Raw genomic sequence first — 20,760 nt, forward strand, 5'->3', positions numbered from 1 at the left:
TCCGCTTCCAACCTGTAGGGGGAGCAAAGAGCAAAAACTCTTTAGTGTTGCTTTAACATAGTGGCATAGGTAGGCCCTGCACCAGTGGTCATATTAGGGGGGCCCCAACCAACCTAAGAAATACATAAATAAATAAAACCCTTATCACGAACACTTCAAAAGCATTGTAAATTGTATTAATATTCTTAAGAAATACGTTGAAATAGTAGTTAAAATGTCCAGTTCATGTTTATCTGTCACGACACCCCATTCTTTCACAATGACATGGACTAGTCCATAACGGTGCGTGCTGTGGCGCGAAAGATAAACAGAGTGACACGGGACTTGGAAAGTACACAAGACAAATCAAGACAAATATAAACACGAAAATGGGGCTTTGGTTAGTCAACCGCCTAGTTCTGCTAGTAATAGCCTTACCCTGCACTGATAAAAATGATTTTGTGGTGAAGTAAATTACGTTATTACAGAAAAAAACGAATTTAACCCTAAAATAAACTAATATTATGTCAGAGTTAATTGCTTGTTTTGTAAGTAAACATGCTGCACAGTGTTTTTTATATGTGTAAGTAAGAGCTTTCTCTGATATTTTACCCTGTGTATTCACGTTAGAAGTGAGAAAAGATGTAAAACACTGTGCTCAGTACCTCAGATTAGAGTTTACAAGTCCTGGCCAAATGGTATCTTCAGAGTGAATGGAGACATTTTGTAGTGATTACAGCACGAGAATGTGATTTTGTGACAAAATGTGACAAAAAGTTGATCGTAGGTTTAATGGTTTACAGTAAGGCAAATATGTGTTAAGAGTATGGTAAAGTTATAAAAAATAATTTATGTATATAAAGAATAAAATTATTTGTATTTAAAGGCGGAGTCCACGATGTTTGAAAAACGCGTTGGAAAAGGTCAGCGGGACGGATTGGGCGTGGTGTAGGAGGATGAAGAAAATGTCTGTGTCTGCAGTCCTCACCATAGCCACCCTGTACCCTAGTTGAGCGGCATACAGCAAGTACAGAACAACCCGGTTGTCAGTCTCTTCCTGGGTTGAATCCAACTGAGGTATCTCACATAGTCCTTCTCACATGGCCATCAGTGTGGTCCTTCGGATGAGATGTTAAAAAAAGGTCCTGACTCTCTGTGGTCATTAAAAATCCCAGGATGTCTTTCGAAAAAGAGTAGGGGTGTGCCCAGGCATCCTGGCCAAACTTGCCCATTGGCCTACTAATCATCCCTCATACTAATTGGCTATATCACTCTGTCTCCTCTCTAATAATAAGCTGGTGTGTGATGGGTGTTCTGGAGCAATATGGCTGTCGTCGCATCATCCAGGTGGATGCTGCACATTGGTGGTGGTTGAGGAGAATCCCCCTTTCATACGTAAATCGCTTTGAGTGCTGCCGGAAAGCGCTATATAAATGTAACAAATTATTATTATTATTATTATTTGACACCATCATCTCTCTTGGATTTCTTTGTAGCAGGATTAAACTCTTCAGACTCACTATCATTTTCTTCCTTGTGTTTCTTTGACTTGGGCATGATTAGCAATGATCACCAACTAGCCAATTAGCTATTATAGTATAACAGTGTTGACTTTATTTTTCCTTAATGTCTTCAAGGCAGCTTCAAACTTGGTAGAGGAGTATATTTTTCAGACTCACCATCGATATCACTCTTCTCTTTTTTGAGGATGATTAGCATGCATCAATTGCAAAAAAATAAAATCAGGGAAGAAGGGCCGGCAAAGAATAAGTTTTGCACATGAATACTCCAAACAGCTTTTTTTGTATTTTGGGCTTTCTAAGTCTGGACTTTCTGAAGGCCTTTAGAGTTATTAACTTTCGATCACACTTATTGCTCTAAGTTTCTAATTGATTCCAATCTAAAGAAAAAATTTGCGACAATATTTTAATGTGGAATATGTTTATCAGACACCTGAAGCATTACAAATCTATACCAGTTTGAAAACGACATTATGTAAATGTTCCTTTTTGCTTTTTTTGGAAATCCAGGGAGGCAACCAATATAGCCAGAAAAGACATACACGTGACGGTGTTTCGGGTGTGGATCATCGGCGTTTGTTTGTTGGACATCTTACAGACTGTAAAAATACAAAAGTTAGAAGACATATATCAATAGGGTCCATAGGGGAGGAGTTCCAGTGATCCAATGTCACAATTTTATTTAAAAATTTTTGTGTTTATTTGAGTTTTTATGCATTATACATCATCTAATCATGACAATCCTCATATCTATCAATTCCTCGTGCAAAGACGAAGAGGAAATGGGGTGGATTGTGTCTGTAGAATGTATTGTACAGATTCTATGTTGATTTAAAGTTTTCCTTTTTCACAGCCGAAAATCAAGCATGGACACAAAAGATGATACAAAAAAATCACACATGGGACAATAATTTGCATGGGGAACATCAAAATTCCTTTTCTAGACACCTTAAGGATTACAAAAAACTAGGTTAAAAAATATACCTTTCAGGTGCAGGTGAACCCACCCTTCCTACCCTACTATTTTGACCCAACGCTGGGTTGAAAATAACCCAGCATTTTTAGAGTGTAATATTAGGTCAAATAAAAATAAGACAATACTACTTGTGACAAACATATTACTATTGATATTATTAAGCATTATTACACTCCAAAAAGTGCAGGGTTATTTTCAACCCAAGTCAAACTCAAGTTTGAAAATAACCCAGCACTTTTGTGGAGCTTTCAGTTCTGACCAGTCACTGGAAGACTTCATTGAATTAAATGACTAGCAGTATTAAAGTGTTAAATCTGTGATACTCCGGGATCTTGGCACATCAGTGCCTTATTAAAGACAGAGGCATGAAGGCACAGAAGCCTTTAAATCAAAGTGTCTCTTCCCAGGCCAAAAGCTCTAATTGAAACTCTCCATGCGTGTCATTTCAAAGTTCTGGCTTGATGAAGGAGATTATAAAAGTGCGGACGCTTGCCAAGATTTACTTTCTCCATGATTCTTGTGACAGAGTAATGAGTTTGAAACAATGTGAGTCTCATTAGGGCGAAAGCCTTGGTACCCAAGCACCCTTTCGGTGCCTGCTGGGACTTGGCTGGACTGCGTATGTGTAACAACAGATCATTAGCTTAGCTTTTTCTGTCTAATGCTATGTACACACCAAGCGCGTAGCATCGCGTTGCCCGCTCTAGATTATTTTGTGGGATTTAACTTTGTGTAATGCAAATTTTTCGCTATAGTTGAATATTTTCAACTTGCGCGAAGCCGCGTTTGAGGCGAATAGCGCGTGTTTTCGCGTCATTCGCATCGCTCTGCCCGATGACGCGTCTGATCGCGTCTTTGCATTGACTCCAGTGTGAACTCCTCCCTTCTGCCGTCTTGCTCTTTCGCAAAGACTTCTGGGTTGGTAGAGTGCGCGAAGCCTGCTGCAGTGCCGTCTTCGCCAAAGACTGCATCAAGTGTTCAAAGGGGGCTCTGATGAGCACACTTCTGAGTGTAAAAATTACATATGTGACACCCTACGGACATGTAGACTAAGCGAGCACATGCAATTTAAGGCCACTAGACCGAAAGTCCACATGAAGTGCGCCATTTGGGACAGGGCCATTCTAAGCATCCTTCGAATTGGGACAGCCTTAGGTCCTGTCCCAAATGGCACACTCCGGATTGTGGTCCTCCTCAGAGTCCACACTTTGATGACATCACGTAGTCCAGACTTTAGGGACCCTTAAAGCGAGCCCACGTGGGTGCAACAGAGTCGTATTTTGGGACAGACTCGAGCGTCACACCGAAAATAGGTAGAGAAATTGCCCGTCAGTGTGAGCTCCTCCCTTCCGTCGTCTGATTGGTCTGATTGCTCTTTCGCAAGGACTTCTGGGTAAAGTGCGTGAAGCCTGCTGCAGTGCGGGCTTCGCTGAAGACCGCATCAAGAGGGCAAAGGAGGCGCTGGTGAGCACACTTCAAAGCGTAAAAATGACAGATGGGACACCCTACGGACTCGTGGACTAAGCGAGCACGCGCAATTTAAGGCCACGAGACCGAAAGTCCACATGAAGTGCGCCATTTGGGACAGGGCCTTACTAGCCTCAATTCGCGCTGCTGTGATGCAATCGGTCTTAAATACGCCTTAGAAAGTTGCAGCCTTTGAATTGGGACACAGCCAGTATGTCTACCATCGCATCATCCAGGTGGATGCTGCACATTGGTGGTGATTGAGAAGAATCCCATTTTATAGTGCTGCAGAAAAGTGCTATATAAAGGTAACAAATTATTATTATTAATTATTGTTATTATTATGATTGTGAATGTCAATCTTAATGTTCTGTCTTGTTGCCTATATTATTTTTTATGTTATTGGTTTATTTTAAAATAAAATATTTTGGTAAATCACTAGAATTTGCTTAGTGTCTTCATGCTATAAGCAAATATTTAATGCAGCTATTCCGTTTTATATTATGTATTTTCTAAATCTATTCTAAAGACTCGGAACTGTTAGTTCTGTAAGCAAAAAACACGCAAAACTATCATAATTTCCACTCATGTTGTTACAAAGACGAATGCTTACACAAGCGTGTTCATTGATACCATTTTGTTGCATGCTTTTGTTGTAAATAAACATGAGCATCAACAGATCTTCTTTAATGTTGCAGTCATACCATTTTTGATAAAAAAAAAAATGGTATGACTGATTGCAAGAAATAAGTGGAATTGTGTGTGCTTATGTACGCTTCATCCTTTGGGAATTTGCAATTGTGTCACTGGCTGTGCATCTCAGTGGTACAGAGGGAAATCCAGTCTGCAGAAGACAAAGAAAGAAAGCGGGCTGCTATACAGCACTGGGAGAGGAGGCTTAACCCTGTCGACAAGAGGGATTTCCTGAATGTTGCCTCAGCACTCATAATGGAGAGTAGTGGGAGATTTACACAAAGCACCTGTGTAAATGGGCTTGTTGTTGAGTTTTATAGGCTGCAGAGATTTATAGAGAATATTACAATATAAAATGGGCTCTATCAACGGTTTGTGCTTCTGTGATGCTCAGGCCACATCCACATGAAGCCAAAGCTTTTCCTATTCAATCTTTATTTCTCGTTCTAAAAAAAGTCAGTAAACATGGCGCCGTCTGAAGAAACATCTTGAAACCACTGAAAACACCTCAAATTGATGCATTTCTACCACAGAGAAAGAGTAAAAATGAAGAAGACTATAGCATGCACATAAACCTTGTTGTTGTCCATAATCATTTGTTGCTCACTGTAGCAGCAGAAGATTTTGTTTTATTATAGCTAATAAGATAACTACCTTCTGCAGCACAAACACAAACATGTAGTCCGTCATTGTTGTTGATGTTACGTGATGTAGTGGTGTCTCACTAGGCTCAAGACGTGGGGTAATGACATCATCATATGACAGAATATACAGATTAGCTGTACACACGAAACCACAAGAGTGTCTTGTTCAGATTCATCCACTCTGGGACACAGTTAAAATAGCGGTTAAAGGCTCCCAAAACACCGGATCCATCTGGACGAAACACCGATACGCTAGAAAATTGTTACGTATACACTACAGTTAAATGCCTCTCCGTGTGGACGTACTCTCAGTGAATAAAAGTCAATATGTGCACTGTAAAAAAAAGGTTCAACTTTAAAAAGTAAGTTACTTGGTTGACTTAAATTTTTTTGTTAATTCACGGTTGATATAACAATTTTTACAAAACTTTTCTGAGTTAACTTTTTTGTTAAATTAACTCAAAATTTAAAGGTAACAAAGGCAACATACTTTTTTAATTTAAACCAACAAGTCATTCTTATGCTGCGTTTACACCAGCCATGGTAGAGGCGGCAAGCGCCGGTGATCTACATGTTAAGTCAATGCAAAGGCGCGATTACACGGATTAATACACGCGGTATGCGTGAAACGTGTGGAAGGCGCAGAGCGTTCCGCGTGAATTGAGCGTGGCCGCGGGAAACGCACGCGGGAATCTGAACTTCGGTGGATTTCCGCGCCGCTTTAACCAATCAGGAGCTTGTTGTAGTAGTGACATGATTACAGGAAGCGAGCAGAGTGGCGGAGTCACAGAAGCCCCTCCCATGATGTGAATTTCCGCATGAATTTCTCGAATGACTAGAATTTCACTCGCGGCTTTCACGCGAGAATGAAGCGATTGAACTCAAATGTTCAAGCGTCCAACTAAGCGCGAATTGTGCGTTTTTTCCGCCTCTACCACGCTGGTGTGCATTACAGGGTGTGTTCCATAGGATTGAACCCATGACCTTTACATTGTTAATCCAATGGTTTAAGCTACAGACTGTTGCTGTGAAGGAATGCCACAGATCCTGTTGAATACCAAATACAACAGACAAGAGCATTATAATAGAGCATTTGTTGTATTTATTAAGCTATACTATACTGTAAAGTAAAAAATTACTTCAGTTGGTAAAAGGCCATTCACATTATAACAATAACAACTATAAAAAATATACAGCAGTTTTAAAAATCGTTTTATATAAAAGAGAATAGCGAAGATCACACCAAAACTAAACCAATAAAGATACAATAAACAAAATCGTTGGGATCACTTTCTGAGCTATTTTTTTTCCAACTGATGAAAGATAAACCAATGACAGCCAATCAAATCTATTTGAACTTCAAGTGCACGTGCATTTGAAATGACAGGTGACTGCAACATGACCTCACAGCAAGTCGTGGTATAGTCACGAAAAGTGTTTTTAATTTATTATTTCAGTCTTGTTCGTGCCTTGAGCATGAATGTCTTTTTCATGTCAATCGCATCATTGTCACTTGGGGTTAGATTTGGGGTTTGGGTTAGGATGTAATTTTATGTATTGGTTTCTACATGTTTTTCTTCAGCTTTTAAAACTATTCTCACCTGGAGTTGGGGTTGGAGTTGGGGTTTGGGTTAGGATGTCTAAAAATGTAACAAAAAGTGATTCTAACCCCAAGAAAATAGGAAAAAAAAAACTAGAAAACAATACATAAAATGACGCAAAAAACTATTTATAGTTCGTAAGAAGTCTACAGACACTCGATTTTTATACTCTCTTTTTCAGAGTACTTACCTTTTACTTATGTGTTGGTATATAAAGACAGTTTAAACAAATTTGTAAAAAGTTTTTTTTAGATAATTCTTGCCTATCCTGCCTTTAACTCTTTCACCGCCAGCATTTTTTAAAAAAGTTGCCAGCCAGCGCCACCGTTTTTCATGATTTTCACCAAAGTTTAATGCCTTCCAAAAAATGTTCTTCTTCAGATATATAAACATACAATATACCAAATGAAAGAACAGACCCTCTGCTTTCAAACAAAAAAAAACGTTTCATCCTACCTTGAGGAGTTCTTTTGTAATCAGCTTTTGAATATGGGTAGGTTTCTGCAAAAACACCACATTTTGAGCAAAAAGCTGAGATAATTCCATGTTTGTGACGGAGAGATCTCATTCAGAGCGATCTTTAAAACAGACACGGACATGCAGCAGCTTGCCATAGGGCAATAATTCCGGGTTTAAAAAGTTGCGGAATAATAAAAGAATAATAGCGGTATTGCGGAAAGACGGAAAATCTCGTCATTGGCGGCGAAGCGTTTTCTCTTAATTGACGAGATATCTCGTCAATGGCGGGGAAAGAGTTAAGTGTTAACATTTGCAAGCCTTTGAAACACGTACAAAAATCAGCTCACACCCTATTTAAATTTGCGTACTTATCTGCAAATCGCATGCGAGCCGAACAGTGGGTCGTGATCTGTACAGATCACGGATCAACTGCGATCCGTTACACCTCTAATTAGTATTTAAAAAAAACATTTGGTTGCCTACAATATTTACCTTTTATGATTGAGCATTAGAGACTTGGGCTTGAGTAGGCTACTTGCTGGTGGCAAGCCTTCTGGCCTCTGGGTCTAACTGCAGCTTTTCCGGCATCCCTCCTCCTCCCCATCTCCTCCTTCACTGCTCTCTTTCTTCCTCTGTGCATTTCAGTTGCAAGGGTGGGTTGAAATTGGGGCTCGAGCCCCAGCCTCAGGTTCGCTCTCTCTGAAGGTTCAGAGCTCAGCTACAGAGCTCCCTTCGAGGACAGCAAGCCAAGTTTGTTTACCATTAATCATTAAGATCTGAATGCGCAGGCGAACTATTGAATTTTAAATAAACGATTCTGTTCCGGAACATATATTTTTTTAAAGTTTCTGGTTTCGTTTCTGTTCCTTGCAAAGCATCAAAAGTTTCTGTTTTTTTTTAACAGGTTCAAAGCCATAACGTTATAGGCAAGTTTATTCACTTCACTCCCAAACTTACATTTTTTAGGTGTTACCAATTGAAGTTGATTAAACCTATCACTTTTTACAGTATATACTTGTCTCTAATATTCATTTAAAGCTCCAAATCCATAAAAAACAGCTCCAATTAATGAATCATAAATTAATCATAACTCATAATCTCTCTCTCTCTCTCTCTCTCTCTCTCTCTCTCTCTCTCTCTGATTGGCTAAAAGAGGTAATGTTAAACAGACTGTGGTTAACAATTTAAATAGTTTTTTAAGTTTCTTCATAGCCCAGTGAGACACCAGAAGAGGAGAGTACTGTAGGTATCCATGGCTACCAGGAATTTATTGCAGAATACCAAAGAACCGAAGCTGTAGACTATTTACACAAACAATAGTAATAACCTTGAGCCAGGCTTGGTTTGTCTTCATTCAACTGAGGAAATGTTGCATTTTCTTTATGCAAACCAGCTTCAGTTAGTTCTGATGGTTAATGATTATGTGTGGTACCACAGTGCTCCAGCACCGTATATTCACAACAACACGGCTTTTATGAAGCCAAGGGAATAACTGTTTTCACCATAGTTTCTATAGCAACATTTAAACATTTCAATCTGTTCGGACTGAATTTAAGTCTGACTCACAGTAACCCCACCCAATCCCCCACAACTCTTTTCTAGCCCTCTCTCTCTCTCTCTCTCTCTCTCTCTCTCTCTCTCTCTCTCTCTTCTTACGAGAGGAATAACAGAACAACACATAAGGGATCTTTGAAATAAAGATATGCAATTTGTGTTTCTGCAATGTTAGCAATTATCCTTTTTTTGCTGTCTGTCTGAGAATCAAAGAAGTTTGGATGTACTGTAACTTCACTTTATGACCGTAGAAAAAATGCTCTGGATTGTGATCCCCAGTGTTGATTTATTGGACCATATTTGGTTCATCTCAGTGTGGAGAGAAGAGGCCAGAGGATCTCCATCTGTGCTTTTCAAAGGAGAAAGAAAGTTAAACAAGCTCAGAGAATAAGTCTTCTGTTTACAGAGCATATTAGGTCATTCTGGATATACATCCTGACACATATGTCTACCTTATCTGTGGTTACGATTTAAGTGACTCAATTTTCCGGTATGTGATGATAATCTTATGGTGGAAAATGGATTGATCAACACATTAAACTTTATAAGAGATGTACCAGACAAGATCGTTTTATGCCTTAGTTAAATTGATGCTGTAAAGTTTGGTGTCTCTTTTGTTGTTGGCTTTGCATAAGAGGAAGAAAAAATCTTTAAAAAATCCAAAAAATGTACCTACAGTATAATTAATATAAGACTCACACAGGACAAAAAAGCATTTTATATTGTCTTCTGACAAGGATGTAAGTTTGGTTAGTGACATTTTACAATCTAAAATTAATATAATACAGATGCACCCTGTTTTTTACACACAATGAAATGTTGCCTGATGTTTTTGCTTAAAAATAGTATTTAATATTCTTACTGTTAACAGTATGCACAGTTAATTAATTCACATACTGTATGGCAGGGGTTTTCAAACTGTGGGTCACAAAGCCGGATGAACCGGGTCTCACAAACTCACTTAAGTGATGTGCAGAAAAAAATTTTTGTCAGGTTAATGACTGGCAGTGACAATGGTTTTGATATTTTACCTTATAACACGGCTGGTTGGAATGCTTGATTCTGATTGGCCAGTTGCAACATTTGCAGGTTTGTTATTCGCAGATAACAACCACTCAAAACTAATAACACAAGGTTACAAATCATTTTGACAAATAAAGTTTATTAAATATAAATATGTCTTTTAATAACACATATGACATAATTTTTTTTTACAAATTATTAAACCAAATGGTGTGTTTGTGACATTTGTTTTATCTTAAAACCGAAACTAAACGTGTTTTCCTAAGGGAAGATCTGCATTTGTTAAAAATGAGCAAATAAAATATTTCAAATCTATTTTTAATGTTCCTAATAAGGTAAATAGCCGTGTAATAAGCAGGATAATGTACATGTCAGGACTCTGCCATGAGAGTCTTGTTTTATATCTATGTTTTATCGTGATGGCAGGGTTCTGACAGTCTCTTGTTTCATGTGGAGGCTCATGGCCTTGTATATTGGGTCATGTGCCTCTAGTGTCTCGTCTCTAGTCCCTGCCCCTAGTCCCCGCCCCCTTGTTCTACCTTTTAATTATTCATTATCAGTTCATCCCTCTCACCTGTGTTGTGTTGCCCTCGTTATCTTGTTTAGTTCCCCTATTTAATCTCCTCTTGTCTCTTGTCTTGTGCTGGTTCATTGTCATCAAATGTGTTATGTTTTGCAAGTCTTCTTCGTTTATTCAGTTTAATGTGTTCATCAGTGTCTAGTCTATCATGTTTAGTCAGTGTTTGTTAGTATCATGTTTTATGTAGTTTTTGCCCCCACGTGGGCTTTTGTTTTCCATTTTTATGTCAATAAAATTTCAAAGTTCACTCCCCGACAACGTCTGTGATTGAGTTCTCTTGTTTCCCGTCTTAACCCTGACAGTACAGGCAGCCGGTTGTTATCACAAAATAAACCCATTTAGTATAATACAAGTCAGGGCATACTGTCGGGGCTTATTTCGAGCTTATTTACTGGCTGCCTATACATTATCCCTTACATTACTGTACTGCAATTAAAGTTATATTAGCAGTTAAAGGTGCAGTGTGTAAATTTTTGCGACATCTAGTGGTGAGGTTCCACATTGCAACAAACGGTTCAGTCCACTGCTCACCCCTCGCTTTTGAAAGGCATATAGAAGCTACATTAGCTGCCACCGGACAAACATATCATAGTTGGTAAAAAAGGTTTATCCGTTAACGACTTCTGTAGAAACATGGCGGCACAAAATGGCGACTTCCATGTAAGTGGACCCTCTGTGTATGTAGATAAAAACGTCTCATTTTAAGGTAGCAAACACATAACGGTTCGTTATGAAAGGTCTTTATACACCCCTGATCATATAGTTTTGTATAATATTTTGCATTTCTATCGAGAGATCCTTATAAAAATTACACACTGCACCTTTAAGGTCATTCATACAATGACAAGGAAAATGCAAATAACTCACTCAGAAAATAAATGTGTATTTTTGTATTACAACTTCTCTAAGTAAGTCACAGATATAAAAGTTTGGGAACCCCACCTGTATGGTGCAAATGCAGCTGAATTGAACAGTCTCTTTAAGAAAGTAGTTGCAGTAAATATTTAGCTATGTATTATTATTATTTTTTTTGAGTGCACATTATCAACCGGCTGTAAATAACATATCAGAAAAAAAGAGACATTATGTTTATGTATGTAACTAAAATGTGGTCCTGATTCAATGTGTGAATTAAACTTGTCCCGAAATGTCCTATATGGCCAAAATGTCTTAATCACTTTAAAGAAATTGATCTATTGTGATTTGTATATAAATTATGCGTGAATGCATTTGGCAGACACTTGTATCCAAAGCAACTTACAGCACTCTAAATTCTGCTGATGTAATGATTCCACTTTAACGTGAGTGAAATGAGAACCCAAGTGCAGTTTAATAAAACACAAAAAAAACATGACGTGGCGTGGCTCACAACAGGTGTGAAATGAGGTTTATTGGATTAACAGAAAATGTGCAATATGCATCAAAACAAAATTAGACAGGTGCATAAATTTTGGCACCTCAAAAGAAAAATCACATCAATATTAAGTAGAGCCTCAATTAGCAGAAATAACAGCCTCTAGAATAGATGCTTCCTGTAATGAGTGTCTGGATTCTGGGTGAATGTATTTTGGACCATTCCTCCTTACAAAACATCTCCAGTTCAGTTAGGTTAGATGGTTGCCGGGCATGGACAGCCCGCTTTAAATCACCCCACAGATGTTCAATGATATTCAGGTCTGCAGGCTGGGATGGCCATTCCAGAACATATCAGAATGTACTTGTTCCCCTGCATAAATGTCCAAGTAGATTTTGAGCAGTGTTTTGGATCGTTGTCTTGATGAAATATCCAGCCCTGGTGTAACTTTTACTTTGTAACTGATTCCTCAACATTATTCTCAAGAATCTGCTGATATTGAGTGAAATCCATGCGACCCCTTAACTTTAACCTGATTCCCAGTACCGGCACTGGCCATACAGCCCCACAGTATGAGGGAACCTCCACCAAATTTTACTGTGGGAAACAAGTGTTTTTCATGGAACACTGTGCTCTTTTGCCACCATGCAGAACTCCTCTTGTTATGACTCAATCTTTATTTCATCAGTCCACAGCACCGTAGTCTAAAATGAAGCTGTCTTGTCCAAATGTGTGTTTGCACATCTCCGTTTGCGGCGTGTGTGCAGAAAAGGCTTCTTTTGCATCAAAGTGCAAAGTGCGCTGAATTGTTGAACAATAGTGACAGCATCTGCAGCAAGGTGATGTTGTAGGTCTTTGTAGGTGGTCTGTGGGCTGTTTTTGACCATTCTCACCATCGTTCGCCTTTGACTCTCCAATATTTTCTGGCATTAACAAGAACTGTGCATGTGGTTCTCCATTTCTTCACCATGTTCCTGACAGTGGACACTGACAGCTCATATCTCTGCGCTAACTTATTGTATCCTTCCCCTAAACCATAATGTTGAACAATCTTTGTTTTCAGGTGATTTGAGAGTTGTTATGAGGCCTCCATGTTACCACTCTTCAGAGCAGAGTCAAAGAGAACAACAACTTGCAATTGGCCACCTTAAATATCCTTTCTCATGATTGTCTATGAAGTTTAAGGCTTGCTCACCAAACCAATTTTGTGTTCCAATTCATCAGTGCTAAGTAGTAACAGGTATTCAAATCAACAAAATTACAAGCGTGCCCAAATTTATGCACCTGTCTAAATTCATTTTGATGCATATTGCACATTTTCTTTTAATCCAATAAACCTCATTTCCCTACTGAAATATTACTGTGTCCTTCAGTTATTTGATCAATCAAAAAGAAAATTGTTGATCCAAACACCCAAATATTTATAAATGAAAATCATGGAAATTGTCAGGGGTGCCCAAACTTTTGCAGAGCAACACACATGACAAAAGTTTATTAAAACAGGAATACAAACATGGCAATGACATGGCAAGGCAAAAAAACTTCGCAACAGTAGAACATTAACATTAAGGCTTGACAAAAGACAATGGAAATACAAACAAGGGACATGACACATCAGGGAACAGGGAAACTAAAGACAACCATGACAATGAACAATATAAAAATAAAAAACAAGAACAAGACAAGAACACATAAAAGAGCCATTACATTACATTATATTATTTTTAACCCAATGCTGGGTAAATATCGGACAGAACACATGTTGGGTTAATAAATAAACCTATGCTGGGTTGTTGTTAATCCAATCATACTTTGAACAACCCAATAAAGACATGAATTACTTATCACAAGACACATGACAAAACCCTTAAACCGTCCTTTTTTGACCCAACACTGGGTTGAAAATAACCCATAATTTTTTAGAGTGCACCAAATGAATGATAAATAACAATAATAATAATAATAATAATAAATACCGAAGCAAAATTTGTGTGTATATTAGGCATGGGGCGGTATAAGATTCTGACAGTATGATAACCTTTAACAAAAATACCATGTTTCACAGTGTTGCGGTATTGCCATTGCAACACTAAAATGTGTTATTTTCAAATGCCAGGTAAAAATAAAGCCTTTAAATTATAATATGCTCCAAAAAATATATAATATTTTCGTAATATATTAATATAAACATCAAATCAATCACATGACTAAATGATTTAATTAATTTTGTATGAACACAGCTCATATCTTGGAGACGGTATCACAGAACATTTTAGTGGTTTTGAAACCTTGACTGTTTAAAACCTCGGTATACCCTACCCAGTCTCACATAGATGCGTATAAATAGCACGAAGTGTAAAAATCGTGCAATACATACGCCAAATTCCACTTTGGCGTGCAGATACGCCAGTCCTTCCCATTCACTTAAATGGTGCATCTTTTTTGCAGTTTTATTTATTGCTTTCTCAATTTTTTTCTGTTTTTCAAACCATTTTCGCTTGGGTTTAGGGTTAGATTTTAGATTTGCTTAATGAGGTTATTTAATATACAGGTTTCTCCATGTTTTTGTCTATATTTAAGCCATGGTGGCTTGGAGTTGGGGTTAGAGTTGGGGTTTGGGTTAGGATGTCATTTTTATATAACAAAAAGTTGTTCTAACCCTAAACCCAAGCGAAAATGGTAAAAAAATTGCAACAAAATTGAGAAACCAATCAATAAAACGACAAAAAAAGAGGCACCGTTTAAGTGAATGGGAAGGACTGCCGTATCATATGCACGCCAAAGTGGAATTTGTTTGTTTGTTTGTTTGTTTGTTTATTTCAAACCTGCATTCTAAATTTTCTCACAAAAAAACATAACAGGCAACATAACCAACATATTATAAAAGTGCATGGTTTGAAAAGGGAGTGGATGAAGCAAACGCTTATATAATTCCAAACCCTTCACATTCAACAGAAAATACAATACAAAACAATATACAACCAAAATAATTCAAAAACAAAACAACAACAATATTCTAATACAACACATACAGGGAACAATTGTCACTATATATTGATATAAGACAAGCAAAAAACAAAACATCACACATACTTACAAAAGACACTGGCCCAAACACTCACTGACCCTACACCCTCTCACCACTGGCATCATGCTGAGGGCATCACTCTCTGTGCTCTATATATTTCTTTAGTACTCTTTTTTTAAATAAATATTTGAATTTAATTATATTTGAACATGATTTTAATTCATCCTCCAAATCATTCCAAAGTTTCACTCCCCGCACTGAGATACACATAGATTTTAGAGTGGTTCTATAATTCGGCAAGTATTTATTTTTATTTCCTCTTAATGTGTACCTATGATGAGCATCTCTATCATGGAATAAGTTTTGAACATTAGAAGGCAAAGAGTTTTGAGATGCCCTAAACATAACTTGAACAGTTTTAAAATTAATCACATCTTGCAATTTAAGTTCATCCAACTTTACAAACAAAGGATTTGAATGATGTCTATAGTGAACACCTGAAACAATCCTGATAGCCTTTTTCTGCAGAGTAATCAAGGGCTGTAAGTGGGTTTTATAGCAGTTTCCCCAGATTTCAACACAATAATATAAATATGACATAATAAAGGAATGATACAGTAAGAGTCGTGCTTTCATATTCAATAAATTACATGATCTTTTCATCATTCCAACACATTTAGCCACTTTTGTCCTCAGGTAACTTATGTGGGGTTTCCAAGAAATCTTTTCATCTATTGGCGCTTTTCCATTGCATAGTACCCCACGGTTTGGTTTGGTTTGGGTCGGGTCAGCTCACCTCACTTTGGCGTGGTTAGCTTTTCCATTGAGTTTAGTATCACTTCGCAGTGGGAGGAATTATAGGCGTGTCGTTATATTTGCGCTGCATACGGCTGTGACATCATACAAGAGACAGCCTCCTTGTACATTCCCATACATTTATTTATTTATCAGTCCGCCACAAAATTAAAATTGGCCACCACAAATAGATGTTTACTTTGCACATCGCGTTTAAAACTACCTATGTCTCACATGACAGTTTCTGTTCAAACACCCGTGGCGTCAGTCGACGGCTCCGCTGAGCCTCAATGAAGTTGCATTAAAGCATAAATAATACTGACGTGCACGTCGCGAATGTGCCGCCACAAAATTAAAATTGGCCACCACAAATAGAAGTTTACTTTGCACATCGCGTTTATAACTACATCTGTCTCACATAACAGTTTCTGTTCAAACACCCGTGGCGTTTGTCGACGGCGCTCCGCTGAGCCTCAATGAAGTTGCATTAAAGCATAAATAATACTGACGTGCACGTCGCGAATGTGCCGCCACCAACTGCAAGTCTGGAAAAAACTTTTATGTGTTCCTGATTCACAACCTGTGGATGTTTTTAATCGCTAAAAGGGTGTTTGGAAACTTAAAACAGAGCACAGATGACAACATGTTTGCTCGAGACAGCGCAAGCTAGCAGCAAGCTAAAGCTAATATTTTACATAATAGGATGACGGCGCCGATGACGATTCTCTCAGACCAATCAGTGAACTACAGTGTTTATGCGTCACGTTTGGTATCAGCTCGGGTCGCTTGGAACCCCAACCGAGGTGGTACGAAAAAAAGTATCGGGTACTACGAAGTGATCCCAATGGAAAAGCTCCCAAAAGTAAGCTGACCCGACCCAAACTAAACCAAACCGTGGGGTACTATGCAATGGAAAAGCGCCATTTTATAACACCCAAAAATATATTATGTTGAACCTTTTCTATATGTATGTCATCAATAACAATATTAACAGGTGTATTAGATTTACGATTACTAAACAACATGATTTTTGTCTTTTTCAAATTCAATGACAATTTGTTAATATTAAACCAGGTTTTTAACTTTACCAATTCCACAGTTACCGAGGCCAAAAGTTGCTCCAAGTTGTCATCAGTACAAATAATGTTAGTGTCATTTCATTTTCGCTGATAACCTACATATTTCATTAATATACATTAAAAATAAAGTTGGTCCAAGTATTGACCCCTGCGGTATCCCACAAGTTATTTCTAGAAACCCTGATCTGAATTGATCAACCTCAACAATCTGACTCCTGTCGTCTAGATAGCTCACCAACCATTTTTTTGCTATTCCCCATATGCCATAGTCCTCCATCTTTTTTATTAAAATCTGATGATCAATGGTATCAAAAGCCTTTTGGAGATCAATAAAGATTCCTAAAACAAATTTATTTCTTTCAATACCATCTGTAATTTCTTCCAATAAATCAATTAATGCATGTGATGTAGATCTATTCTCCCTGAACCCATATTGACAATCAGATAATAATTGGTGTTTATCGATAAAGCTCCGGAGTCTGTTATCGTATAATTTTTCTAAAATTTTGGAAAACTGTGGCAGAAGGGAAACAGGCCGATAATTATTAAAATAATGTTTATCCCCTAACTTAAATATTGGTATGACTTTAGCAGTTTTCATTTGCGATGGAAAAAGACCAAGTTGAAAGGATAAGTTACAAATATATGTGAATGGATTTATAATTTCTTCTGCAACATTACGAACAATCCTCATGTCAATATTATATATGTCTTGGGATATTTTATTTTTGGAATTCTTAATTACTTTCATAACTTCCCTCTCATCGGTTGGAACGAGAAACATAGTATTTGAATTTATATCAATTAGTCCCTTAATGTGCTCGTTTGTAGATGGAATTTTTTTCGCCAGTTCAGGTCCAACGTTGACAAAAAAATTATTAAATCTGTCCGCAATCACTGTTTTTTCTCGTATAATTGTACCATTTTCTACAAAATACTCCGGATAACATGAGCTGCTAGAACCACGACCAATAACAGTGTTCAAGTATTTCCAAATTGCTTTTATGTCATCTTTCTTATTAATCAATAAGTTAGTATAATATTCACTCCTAGTTACTCTCAATATGCTAGTTAATTTATTTTTATATATTTTATACTTTTGTTCAGTTTCACTAGTTCTATACCTAAGAAATTGCTTATATAAAAGATTTTTCTTTTTACACGAGTTTGCAAGCCCTTTTGTTATCCAAGGTGTTTTTGTGTGCTTTCTTGTTGTACATTTTTTGATGGGACAATGTGTGACATAGAGTGTAATAAAAATATCAAGAAAATTATCGAATGCCACATTTACATCTGACAATTGATAAATAGGTTCCCAATTTTGGTTTGCCAATTCATTTTTCAGTGCTATAATTTAATGATCAGTTATGACTCTACGGTAATATTCACTCTGTACAGTTTTAGATAATTTACAGTTAAGATCGTATACCATAAACACTGGTAAGTGATCACTAACATCATTCACTAATAAACCGCCTGTTATATTCTTGTTAAAAATATTACAAAATATATTATCTATAAGTGTAGCACTGTGTGATGTTATTCTAGTGGGCGTATGTACTGCACGATTTTTACACTTCGTGCTATTTATACGCAACTCCGTGAGACTGGGTTTGTATAACTTGAAACCGGTAACCGGCCCATGCCTATTCAATATATATATATATATTTTTTTTTAAATAATATTTGAAGTAGATCGGAAAAATATCAGAAAAATTTTTTATTAAGTTACCAGCTACAGTCTAAAAATGTCAACCCAGTGTTGGGTCTAAAAGGGACAAACCCAACCTGTTTGGTTGTAGGGTTGTTTAAACCCCAAATGTTGGGTTGTTTTAACCCATCAGTGTGTCAAATCTAAACATTTTTTGGGTTAATTTAATTCAACCCCTTTTGGTTACACTTTATTTTGATAGTCCACTTTAGACATTCTTCTAACTATAAATAATTTTGCAACTACATGTCAACTAACTTTCAATAATTTTCAACTTTACGTCAACTAATTGTCATTAGAGTATTAGTAGACTGTGTTGTGGGGCAGTTTCATGGACAGGGATTAGCTTAATCCAGGACTAGGCCTTTGCTTAATTAGGATATATAACTAATTTTAACAAACATGCCTTACTAAAAACATTACATGTGTGCATTTTGAGGCAAAACAAAGGGCCCTGATGTATTTTAAGATATGTAAATGCAAGTTGTTTTCAGTTTGAACAGCTCTTACATTTATTTTAGTCTAGGACTAGTCTAATCCCTGTCCGGGAAACCGCCCCTGTAAGGGTTAGGGTAAGAGAAGAGGTTTGGGTTAGTCGAGTAAGTTGACATGCACCTGCAAACATACTTCTAGACAGTTGAATGTCTGTTGAGATATCATCACAATAAAGTGTTAGTAGATATTAAGCAGACAGTTTACTAATTCTCTAAAGATTTGTAGTTGATAAGTAGTTGCAAAGTTACTTATAATTAGTAAAATGTCTAAACTGGACTATCGAAATAAAGCGTTACCCAACTTTTGCCCATTTGACACAAATGCTAGGTTAAAAAAACATCATTTTTTAGAGTGTACTGTAGCGAACATTAAACTATTAACAATTGAGTTGCAGTCATATATCTCTAAACTAACTCTGTCAGCCAGCATCGCAAATGAAACCAGATGAGGTCAGTATAAGCTCCCCTGTCACCGATTCCCCTAAGATATGACATCAGTATTAGCTTTGCTATTCTTAAACTTTCTTTCTGTAGATTCTCTGCTCTGTACAAGAACGAAAGTAACAAATTCATGGTTACCCAGCTCTCAAAGTACAGAAAACAGAAAATTCCTCAGAAGCACTGAGGTGTTCCTTAGTACATTAAAGAGATGCATACGCTCATCTAACCGGTGCCACTGGTTACCAGAGCACAAAGTGCACAGCAGCCCCCAAAAAGTATTTGACCACAAAGCCACTCTTTAAAAAAGGACATGTTTTTCTTGTTTAAATATATTCCTTTACTCTTAGACTTAGTCTCCTAGTGTGTGTTTGTGTGAGTACAGAGTCGACATGCCTCCTTGTGTGTTGGTCGTGTCAGAAGATAGGCTACATCTTAGGTTTCAAGTGCTCATAAATCACCTGTTGTGGACAAAGAGAGTTTGGCACATGAGTTTATTTTCTAAGATCTGTCATATACCCGATACAAAAACATCCTCTCACCCTTATGTCAGTGCTTCTGAATTGAAGAGAGGCCTTTTAGGGGAACGGCATAGTGTTTCTTCCCATGATACACAGTCGGAAAAAATGGTCTAAGGTCACAAGCGTCAGGGGTAGTATGCTACCCTGGAGAGGTCCTAATTGATGTACTAATATGCACTCTTTATATTAAAGGTACTTACATGAACTCTTTATGTGCAAAGGTATCCATTATTTCTGACAGTGCATAAAGAGTGCATAAGGTGTAAAAACAGCAGGAATGGATAAACAATGTCTAACATCAATAAGTGAAGGTGTAGAGAAGCGAAACAGTGTACATTGTTGTTGGGACATGAGAGAGAGAGTAAAGAGAGAGAGGAGAGAGATGAGGTAGCCAGGGAGGGAAAGAGGGAGGGAGCTTGTCATTGTGAAACAGTTGGGAGTTATGCACGTGTGTATTGCAGTTCCTGCACTGCGCTGAAGGGTCACCAGCAACTGAAACAGACAGGAGAGAGAGAGAGAGACCAGCATGGAGCTCCACTCACCCAAAAAGAGCTGAACAAACAAGAAAGCACAGCACTGCAGTATAGACAAGACACACAGCCCGGGACAGAGGAACAAAAGAGGCAAGAAAGAAGAGCAAGGTACCCTCTGGAGCTTTTGTGCACTTGTGTGTGTGGTTATTTAAAAGTGTGTGTTTTGTGAACGTAAAAAATGCTGTGAGTTGTTTTGTAAGTTTGTGGGTTTGCGAGAGTCTCTTTATATATATGTGGAATTTGGGGGTGTGTATGCGTATTACTCATAAAGAGTGTATCCAGAGATTTCGATGCTGGTCAGATTACAGCAC

General features: G+C 37.6%; 1 protein-coding gene across 1 annotated transcript in view; it reads left to right on the forward strand.

The window, feature by feature from the left end:
• Window positions 1-20,353: 20,353 nt before the first annotated feature.
• Window positions 20,354-20,760, forward strand: part of nhsl3 (NHS like 3) — a 54,466-nt gene continuing 54,059 nt past the window's right edge. Inside the window, exon 1 of the mRNA XM_073858716.1 lies at window positions 20,354-20,557. The gene's annotated coding sequence lies outside the window, so the exon portion shown is untranslated. The remainder of the gene's footprint in view (window positions 20,558-20,760) is intronic.

This window comes from Misgurnus anguillicaudatus, chromosome 20, assembly GCF_027580225.2.
Source record: "Misgurnus anguillicaudatus chromosome 20, ASM2758022v2, whole genome shotgun sequence".
Classification (NCBI taxonomy): Eukaryota; Metazoa; Chordata; class Actinopteri; order Cypriniformes; family Cobitidae; genus Misgurnus; species Misgurnus anguillicaudatus.